Below are 11,471 nucleotides of genomic sequence, written 5' to 3'. Positions count from 1 at the left end.
CAGCTCCTCTTTCTAATTGAAAAAGTTTAATTTTTTTATCAGTACAAGCTGCGGCACATAGCCACACATTTTTACCTGTAAATCACTCACCTTAATTCCTTTTTTCTCCTCTTTGCCTCTCTTTCCTCCCAACATCTTTTGATCTTCTTCTTTGAAGAAATCTACCACTCTACTTCCTATTATCTTTTATTTTGTTCTTTATTTAAAATTAGTGTTATTGTTCTAGTTCCTTTAGTGAGAATGTAGCATGATGCTTCAGTTATAAGGAAAAAAATATTTCTAGAATTTACATTTTAAAACATGCAAAACCCAGTTGGGCATGGAGGCACATGTCTACAAGCTCAGCACTCACTTGGGAGGCTGAGGCAGAAAGATTGATATGAGTTAGAGATCAGCCTCGTCTCAAAGAAAGGAAAGTAAAAATATGTAAGTCAATTCCTTGTATGACATTATTCAGCATGTGGTGATCTGTGCTGCAAATGCTGTCCTGTTTGGATGTGGTTGCCAAGTTTTTTTGTTTTGTTTTGTTTTGTTTTTGTTTTTGTATAGTCAGGGATAGGTATTGTAGAAATGCTTCTGCATTGACAATTTTGGAAATTCTACTACTTTACTGAAATTGCCAAGTATGCTGACCATGACTTAGTGGATCTGAGACAAGGGTATTCTAATTCATCTCTCTAAACTACTGAAAGGTTAAATTGTTAGTCACGTAGATTTTGCTAACGGTTAAGGCCATTTAGTAGCATCCAACAGTGTACAGTGGTACCTAGGTTCACAGATGCTGGGTTTATTAACAATTTGGTTCACAAACAAAGATGTCTGGTAACATTTTTTTTTTGTTTGTAAACTCTACATTGAGCAAAAATACAACCATGGTCATCTTTCCCACTCACACGCAAATGTGACCATCTTTTCCAAAATCATGAAAAAAATTAAGTTCATGAACTTCCCGGTGCTGCTGTAATTCCTAATGTACAGTTCTTGTACCACTCTCTTCCAAAACAGCTAGCAACAGATATACACTGTCACCCTCATTTTCATAAACTGCCATCTGCTGACCTGTCACTTTCTCTGTGACAGTTACCAAGAGTTTAATTGATTTTGCTGAGTGCCAAAGAAAATCCTACTGAAAATCTGCATCTGTAAAATACAGGACAAAAGTTATTGGGAAGAGGTCAACATTTAAAAAAAGAAAACAAAAACAAGTTTCCTGCCATTCAGTGACCAGTCTATGTAACTCCCTGTATATCACTCAATCCAGGCACTTGAACTTCACATGAAACTCACCTGTGTCACAGTTTATAATTAGATTTTCTGTCATTCACCGGTATGAGCTACATCTAGCCAGGATTCTATACATACCTTTCCCTTAGTATCCTCTCGTTTGGTATCAGATGCTATTTTGACACCCCTACGTTAATGCACACTTGGGTATGTACTCGTTCTTTCCCTTCACTGGTCATAGTTACCACTTCAAAGGTATTTTGGACATTATTGCTGACAACTCTTTCTTTCTGTCTTTCTTTCTTTCTTTCTTTTTTCCTTCTTTCTTTCTTTCTTCCTTTCTGCTTCTGCTTCTTATCTTCTTCCTCTTCTTCTCCTCCTTCTTCTTCCCTCTCACTTTTTTTGGGGGGATGCAGGGAGGACAAGGTCTCACTTTGTAGTGCAGGCTGTACTTGAACTCACGATGTAACCCAGGCTAGCTTCAAACTCGCTGCCATCTTCCTGCATCTGAGACTGCGAGCATGCACCACCATGCCTGGTATGCCCGCTTCTTTAGTCAATGTTCCCCAAGTCAAGATTTGGTGTCCTGCTCATTATCTCTAAATACACTGGAGATTTGCTACTTATTTTGCTATTATACTTGTGATATAACCTTTTTGTTCCACTTTAAGAAAAAAAAAGTAATGCATACTAGTATGGGCAAGAGCATTAACAAGAAGATATTTTGTTGAGCATCTGACTCAATCACATATATAATGGTTTTTAAGATACTAGAGAAATGTTTGGGTAAATATTTTTAAAAGATTGGAAATGAACCATTAAGAACAAAAATTTAGACTGCATTAACACCACAGATAATCAATTGAAATATACACTGTAAATTAAAGAAAATATGTCATTACTGTATTAGACAGAGATTGTTGCAAGAGATCTTCTAAGATATAAAAAGTAAAATTGGTGCCAGACATGGTGGCACATGCCTGCAATCCTAGCATTTGGGAGGCTGAGGCAGGAGGACTGCTGTGGGTTTGAGGCAGTCTGGGCTACATAGTGAATTCAAGGACCATCTGAACTGCATAATGAGACCTTGTCTCCAAAGACCAAGTCAATAAATAAATTTTTAAAATGGTAAAACTTGACAAGCCAGGCATGGTGATGCATGACTGCAATCCCAACACTCAGGAGGCTGAGGCAGGAGGATCTACAAGTTTGAGACCAGCCTGGGCTACAAAGTGACCTCAAGGCCAGCCCAAACTGCCTAATGAGACCCTGTCTCCCAAAGATAAAGGATAAAATTTGAGAGAGAAAAACAGACAGATAGACAGACAGACAGACACGGAGGAAGAGCAGAGAGAAAGCCAATGAAAATGTGTTAGAAATCATTAAGTCAGTTTATAAATAGAATTATTAAAATCAAATGAGCTTTTAATTCAAAATTCAGGCTGGAAAATGAAATATTGAAAATAAAATATAAAAATTGGTAACAAAAGTGTGATAATGCTTGAGTGTGTCCATTTCAACATTTCGGAAGGTGGTTTGATGATATGGAGGACAAGTTTTAAAGTGCAGATATTTGACTTACAAATGTCACTTTTGAAAATTTAACTAAAGGACACTGACTTTTTAATGGTAAATGTACAAAAATATACATGGATAATTAGTTTCATAATAGTGCAAAACAACTCTTCCTTAATGCTCATTTTTTTTCTTGTTTTTTTCTTGATGCTCATTTATGGTGCGTCACTACATGATCTACATGAATGTAATGAAAATCCTCAGCAACAATAAACACCATCACGCACTTGGCTTTTGGAATTAAACCAGATATAAAAAAAAGCCTGGAAAGGCACAAACTTTATGACTGTACCTTTTTTTAAAAAGTAAAGAAAAGAAGCGACAAAGACAGGAAAAGATGAAATGAAAGGGAAAAAGAAGAGTGATAGTAACTAAAAAGATAGTCAACAAATGTATTAAAAGAGTTCTCATGTAATGCATATTGATAGCTTTTTCTATAACTTTTTTTCTTGGTCTCTTACAGTGAATATGTGTTAACTTTATATGAGGGAAATAGTCAATTACGATATTTCTATTTTGTAAAAAGCATCAAATCAATAATTTCTGATAAAAAATACTAGCAGTGGCCCTAACAATATATCTGTAGTATCAAAATAACTACCTCTAAACATAACATGAAACTAATAAAGAAAAGTTATCCACACACTGATGACTATTTTCTCATAGAGAAAATTCAATTAATGTTTCTTAAAAACGTTTTTCATACGTAAAATATATTTGGAATTTGTTGTCTGTTTTTTTTTTCACTTTTTTAAAATTTTTATTTAAAAAAAGACTAAACAAAACAGAAAATAGCAATAATACATACGTTCAGAGAAAAAATAAACAGTAAGAAATCACTAGTTGATGTTTACATATTGTCGTTTTACAAATAGTTGTTCAAGGTATAAAAATGGAACATGTAAAGTGAGAATTCAAACAGTGAGACCACAAACAGTTCTGTTCAACTGTCCAAAAAAACTTAGTAACATGGTTGTCAATCCTATACACTTAAACATACATGCAGTTATCCATATCTTCATTTATGTTTAGATTAAACAAACTAAAGCAGGTTAAAATCATTCTGAACAAAGAATAATAGCTGGATTTCACATCATGACACTCCAGGATCAGCACTGGGTTCTGTAGTGTCTTTTTTTTAAATTTAATTTAAAGAAAGACTAAACAAAACAGAAAATGGGTAAAAATAATACATAATTTCAAAAAAAATTAACAGTAAGAGATCACTAGTTGATAACTACAGACTGTCTTCTTACAAATAGTTATTCAAGATAATAAGGTGGAGCATGTAAAGTGGGAATTCAAACAGTGACATTGTAACCAGTTCTGTTCAACTATCCAACAATATCTTAGAAATATGCTTATCAATCCTATACATTTAAACATACATACAGTTATCCATATCTTCAATTATGTTGAGATTGAATAACCTAAGCAGGGTAATATCACTCTGAACAAAGAATAATACTATTACTGGGTTTCACATTATGACACTCCAGGATCAGCACTGGGTATTTTAGTGTCTCTTTTTCTTCAAAGTATCTGTTCATTTCATCATGTGTCATAAGATCAGTTCTCACAAACTGTTTATGGATTCTACACATGCATGAATCTTACCATGTATTTCTATCCTTTCTATATTAGAGGGAGAAACAAAACAAAGCAAGGCAAAACAAAACATATTCCTATAAACACATGAAATGAAATAAACATATAAGACTGTTTTACAAAGAGTTCTACCATGGTTCCTGTGTTGTCTCCTGTTATCTCCAACAGAATTGGCTATAACCTCAGACACAGTATAATTGAATATATCAGTACATAACAGTATTAATAAAAACACAACACAGCTTTGTATGTAGTACAGAACTTCAAAAACCAGCAGTTATCAAACCAGAATGGGTCAGTATTCTCAGGGTTGGGACCTGGGAACTTTTGATTGTTGCTTCCTCTTCCCATCTTTTTGCTTCTTCCAGGAGGCCCCAGTTTCTTTCTTTGGTTACAATTCTTCTGAAGCATGCTGGCTAGATGACGCTTCACACTGCCGTGTGCTAGTGAGTTGCAAACAGGGACAGTGTATGCTGGTCCCTCCCTTCCCGCTGTGGCCCGCACTGTATTATTTTGCCTGGCCTCCCTCTGGGTGGCGGTTGGAGCCGCAGCAGTGGCAGCGGCGGTGGCAGGGGTGGGGCAGCTAGTGGGTGCCAAGTTGCTCTGCTCCTCCAGCCTCTGGCGGGCCTGAGGTGGCCTGGAGGCACGGGAGGAGGTGGCTGGAACTCAGCAAAGGGGGATCAGTCAAGCTGCTGTGGGCTGCACTGGTAGTCAAACTTCTGAGGTTTTAATGGGTTAGTATGGTTAGTTTCTGCCACCGCTGTAGGGACTTGATTTCGGGTAACCTATTGGGTCTCAGTCAGGTCACGTGACACAGGCCTAGCTCATTCAACCAATCCTGTTTGGAAGGGAACAATTGACTGAAGTCACTTCTGCCCCTTGTACTTGCCAGTCCTGCCCTGTCCCAGAATGTCGTCTGCCAGAACCCCTCTATTTATGGAATGGCTCCACTCTAATCACTCACCACAGGTCGATGTAGGCACCCTGCCATCTCAACTCTCCTTTTGGCTCACCGACCCCCAAACTCAGTGTCGAAGCAGCAGGACCTCAGACAGCTTGGCAAGTTGCCTTAATTTCTTCTTGGGATGAGAGAATTCATCTCCCTCTGTTTGGGGCTTCCCGCTCTGTATTATGTTGAATTCTCAGCTGACTATCTCAGGGAGCCTCTTAGCCAGTTGTTATCTATCCACCATCTTTGCTTCTCCTTGTTGTCTGTTTTCTAGTGTGTTTTAATAATTGTATATCTATTTTTTAAGTTTCTAATATTTTTCTAAAATATTTTATGAATTTTCTTATTCATCATCTTTATATACTACTCAGAAAATATAAAAATATTTATTTACATTGTTTAGCCTCTCTGATATGAATAATGATACATTTTAGATATACCTTTAATATCAATTATTAATTACCCATGCTGTCCTTAATAAATTTGCATATATCTACATACATATATATCCAAATTTTGAGTGTGTATATATATTTTTTTCCTTTAGCTTGTAGCATGTTATCTTTATCTGTTAATTGTTATATTATTGTCTTCTATTTTAAATATCATTTAAAATTCTCTCTATTCCTGCATGTTTATTTTTTGGTTCATATCACAAAAAAGAAGTATTTCAATATGAGCAAGCTCAAGTAAACAACTGATATTGGAATTTCTTATAATTATAACACTGAGGTCTCCTACCTATACAAAAGGAATGCTAGATAATCACAGGGCAACCTAATAGTCAACTACTGTTACTAATCAACAAAATAAAAACCAATGTCTAGGTTTTTTTCAAAAAGAAAAATTATATGAACAAGAATGTATTAAAAAGTAAAAACAAAATGAAAATAAATCTATACATTCATGATCAGACTCATTCACGAAAAGTAATCCTATAAAACAACAACAGTGCCCCATTTCTAAATTTCCAAAATGTCCTCATCTTGGAGGCATATATACTAAACTGCCAAAATGATACAAGATAAAGTTTTTCATAGAACCCTGTGAGTAAAGCTGGGATTTAATGGGTACTATGATCATTGTTAGTCAAATATTTCTATTTTTGAAAAGGCATTTGGAATATAGACACCAATATATAACAGCTATAAATTGATAAGTTTGAAGGTATACCCATTTGAAAGTTCATTTCAGTATTAAAAACATTAATATTTAAACAGGAGACATCTATTAAATTACTATAATGTGGTGTTTTGCAGTGTTGGTATGCAATGTTGCAAAAAGTTAGTTGTTATCAATGATTGAGAGGCCTAAAATCAATGAAAGTCAAATCATAGATATCTGTTAGGAACGATTGCATTGTATAAAATAACCACTTGTGAGGACATGGGGTGTCACACAAAGCTGCTAAGTGAAGAACAAAGGCAGCAAGGCTAAATTTTTAACTTTTCCTTCATATAATCTGTCCCCTGTATCTTTATATGTGTTGCTTTATTGTATACTGAAGCATTATTTTACCTTAGACAATCCAAAACTTAAAATATTCAAATTTTTAAAGCCAAGCAAAGTGTTGAAAATGCAGGTCTTTTGTGATGTGATCAGGTTCCCATTTCCATACTGATCCAAAAATAAGAGCTATAATCAAATGGCTTTTAAAATTCAAAGGAAAAACAGTACAATTTAAAAGGATAACTTTTTCCTTCATATTTCTCACGCTAAAAAGGTACTAAAGTTTAAAATTAAAGTATGTTGTGCCCTAAGAAAAGAGTAATTGTTAGTACTTAAGTAATGATAACAGTACACATAATATCTAATTTTTTTAGGTTGCCCAAGATGGTAATATGCTTTATTATCTTGTTGAGCCTCATAACTGTACTGTAAATTATGGATGAATTTAATACAATTTTAATGGAAATTACCCCCAAGCCCTCATATTCCAGAAATATAAAAACATCTTAGACACAAAATGTTTTATTTTAAAAATTCATTGTAAAGATAAACGGAAATGCAGATTTAGCAAATGCATCTATCTTAAAATTTACCTCACTGAAAGTTTAAAAGAATAAAATGGACCACATTAACATATCCTGTGTATAATAGCAAATTGCTTATCCATATTTAAAACCAGTGCTTAGGATCATAATCTTGCATAAATTAAGTCTAGTTTTCTCCATGCACAGTGAATTTGTACAAGTGAGGATGAAAAATACAATCCAAAGACTCCTGTCCTTTGGTGACCCCAGGTAAACCTGTGCTCAGCCACAATCACCAGCTAAAATGCCACACACATGGGTCACGTGACATGCATTAATGTGTGCGCTGCCAGGGCAAGCACAAGATGTGGTAATAAAACAAATTTACTTTTTCTTGCACTATCACTGACAACCTCTTCAGTGGGGCTCTTGGATTTTTTTGTTCGTTCGGTTGGTTGGTTGGTTGGTGGGGTTTTTTGCCTTTTCTGAATGAAATCTCAATCCCAGCACATTGTTGCTCCTATCACTGTCGTTTCATAGATGTCTCCATGACATGAGTTCCTCCAATGGATCTAAGAGTCCACTTCAGTAACTATAAGTGTTTGATCAAAATCCCAAACTGCTTTCCAGTTGAAAGCTGTTTCCTCCCTCTTCTTGGTCCTATCAAGGCAAGCACAGATCAGAGGGAAAGGGCCAGGGACGTGTCCAACTTCTCTCTGTTCTCCACTACTTCTACTCCTCCAGGTTTGGATAAGGGAAAGGGAGAAAAGCAAAGAGAAGGAGAGTCTCATCCCGATGCTACTTAGGGAAAGATAACAAGTGATGTGCAGTTTCTAGCCCCCATCCAGGAAACAAGCCTTTCTGATGGCAGTGTTGTACCCTCAGTGTCCTTCACACCATCAAAGGACCATTGGAAGCGAAGCATCTATTTATTTGAAATTGTCAGCCCAAATCACTGGGAAGAGAAGCAGAGTGAAAGTGAACAACAATGGGGAGTCCCTAAAAACATAAAACAAAGGCGACTAATTGGAGAGAGACATTTCATAGATCACCATACCTTAGCCAAAATCTCTCTTGAAGTCTGAAAATTGTCTTTAAAAATTCAATAACCAGTTTTATCTTAGTTATACTACTTCTCACCACCCATCATGTTAATTTAACCTTAGCTGTAGTTACATTTGTATGTATTTCTTATAGGTATAGTTTATGTACCTGTATGCATTAGACACATGTGATACCTTCAAGCTTTTCAAAGGTGACTTTAGTGTTAGATTTTGCACTGAGTGGCACTACTGTCAGGATCTGGAATGTTCCACAAATGGATGTGAGCCCAAGGCCTACTCCCATCCTAAGGACTGGAACCTTTGGAGTGGGATGGCACAGAAGAAAATCAGGTCACACAGGGCTGCCCTTGAAGGGCATATTGGAACCTCAGCCCATCCTCTTCATCACGATTGTGGTTTGAGTCCTTTAATGCTCCCAGAAGTCTTGGGTGTTGGAGATTTGTATCTCGTTCCCCAGTTGGTGGTCCTATTTGAGAGTTGGTGAAAGTTTTAGGTTAGCCTAGTGCAAAGAGGTCAGATCAGGAGGTGAATGCCCCCCACAGAGATACAGGAGCCTCCTGGGGCCTGCCTTTTCCTGTGTGTGCTTCCTGGGTGCCACATGATGAACACTGTGATCCACTACACAGCCGTGGCCATGATGCTCTGCCTCACCACAAGCTCAAAACAACAGGGCAACAGATCAGGGACTAGAGCCTCTAAAACTCTGAGCCAAAATAAATTTCTTTTGACAAACTGATTACCTCAGGCATTTTTTTTGTGTTTCTTTTTTCTTTAATGTGTGATAGTCTTATTTACAACATTTTTGGTAAAAAAAAGAATAGAGAAACTAGAGTCGATCCTGTCAATATAGTGTTGTATTTCAAATGTCCATCAAATTGTCCAAACATATGCAATAATGCATCTATATTTGCTCACATTCCAGGTAGTCTTTAAAACATAAAAGGAAAGGGAAGATAATCACTTACTAAAAACTGCATCAAATGAGGCATACATTAAATATAAATTTCTGTCGGTCTTGATAGTAACACATGCCCAGTGAAAACCAAAAGCTGGAAAAGCAATTACACTTCTACTTGAGTGGACATTTTCTGCAATGACCATTATATTTTCAATTTATCATGAACAACCATGAAGTCAAAATCAGAGAAGATACGTGGGGAATATTCTTCTTTTGGAGGAGAGTAAGCCCTGGGGAACAGAATGGGAAATAAACATCCCGATGATTCTAGGTGAAAAAATTAGTGAAGTCAATTCCAACTCCTGCTTGATCTTTCCATTGACTTGTTTGGGGCATTCTTCTAAACCAAGTGTGTCTAATACTTCTAATTCATCCAGACTTTCCCCACTAGAGAGATTTTCATCAACAGGAACAGCCCCAGTGGTGCCATTTCCTGTCCCTCCACTTCATCATCCTCTTCCATATCACTTCTCTCACCATTTTTGGCCTGCCTCCAGAAGCTTCAGTTAATTTGTTTTCATCTTTACCTAAGGCACACGTGCTGACTCTCTCAAGACTGGCTGCAGTAATCCGTGTCCCATCCACATGTCTCTGGATGTACAAGCTTAAATCTGTATCATTTTATATCCGCAGGCTCACCAGCCCCTCACCAGCTGTTACTGAGGGTGATGTCTATCATCTGCTTCCTCGTAATCATCATTGACCAGTTCAGGATGGAATACAAGCACCTTGTGACCACTGAGCACTAGTGCCTTTCCTGTTTCAAAGTCATCTTTCCTTCTTTCCATATTTTATTCATGTTTATCAAGCTTTTCTTGTTCTTTCCTTTCTTCCATGCAACAAAAGATACCAGAGTAAGCTTGGTAATTTGCATCTAGAGTGGAATGCTCCCTTTTGACGAGATCTCCTAATGAAATTTCACCCCCTTTCTTTGCTTTCTGTACTTTCTTTTTATCTTTTTCAGTACAAATCCGGGAGGAAGTGCATGATGACACACACTTACCAACCCCAGGGCACACCCAAACCCAGGAATATTTGTTATTGTCAATATTTTCAAGGAAATGCTTGTTTAGTTCTTGCATATTTTTCTTTTCCACCTCATCTTGCTTCTTGTTCACTATTTCTTTGAGTTTTTTCTCATCCCAATGATCCATTGCATCTTTCTTTAAATTCTTCACCTCTTGCATCACTGTTTTCACTTCACTTGGCACATTTTCTCTCCAAACTCAGGTCATGAGAGATCTTGCCTTTATCTCCTCTTTACAGCATCCTTGCTTCAAAAAGGCACATACTACAGATTTGGGAGCTGCACCTACCTTTACTTATTTTTTGAACAACAACTAGGTTGGAATCCTTCACTTTTGTGCTACCTCATGTAGATTTTGTTGAAGAAATTCAACCTGATGAGTGACAGGCTTGATAAACTTCTTTTGCTTTGCTGTGTCTTATTCTTCAGTCCAAGAGTTGTGTCTTTGCAGTCTTCTCTTTTTACCTCTCTCTTCCTTTCCACAGCCCCTGGCCTGACCCTGTTTCTTGGCTTAGGGAGAAGGACTGCAGAAAGAGGTGGCACCAGACAGCCAGGGAATTTTTCAGGAATGGAAATCTGATTGCCACATTGATATACATAGGAAAATTTTCAAAATACTCTCCATTTTAGGAAAAATCAAATTACAAATGGTGAGAATGATATTCTTCTATATATTCAAACATTTTAGCTTCTCAGGAAGATCATTACATAGAAACTGGCAAAAGAAATTTTTCAAGTGAGAATTTTTTTTAAGCAAATAAAGTTGACATGGTCATTTTCATATTAAAATATTTGGGAATTTTCTGTTTCAAATAAAAGAAATCCAGCTTTCATATAATGTAATGCTTACTTCTTGCATCCCTGAAAATCACATGACTCTGTTATCAAGTCAGTTCAATCATTATCCACCTACTACAGTCAAATATCTGCTTTTGAAATTCATGCATTTCCAAATTTCTTATAGGGAAAAGTACAGATGAGTTTTTTATCATTCACTTAATGCTTTAGGAAAGTAAAATGTGTGTTTCTATTACAATTTGGGAGTCAGAACAAGTACAAACATTTGAATTTAAGATTTCTACATTCTACAAGA

At 36.5% G+C, this 11,471-nt stretch overlaps 1 pseudogene; it reads right to left on the bottom strand.

Annotated features, from left to right (window-relative positions):
* Positions 1 to 9,533: 9,533 nt before the first annotated feature.
* LOC100713953 (zinc finger CCCH domain-containing protein 15-like) overlaps positions 9,534 to 11,471 on the bottom strand; it is a 36,296-nt pseudogene continuing 34,358 nt past the window's right edge.

This window comes from Cavia porcellus, unplaced genomic scaffold, assembly GCF_034190915.1.
Source record: "Cavia porcellus strain 051 isolate PalLab524CR breed Dunkin Hartley unplaced genomic scaffold, mCavPor4.1 scaffold_20, whole genome shotgun sequence".
Classification (NCBI taxonomy): Eukaryota; Metazoa; Chordata; class Mammalia; order Rodentia; family Caviidae; genus Cavia; species Cavia porcellus.
Note: the sequence above shows the minus strand (reverse complement) of the source record. Positions and strands in the feature narration are given on the sequence as shown.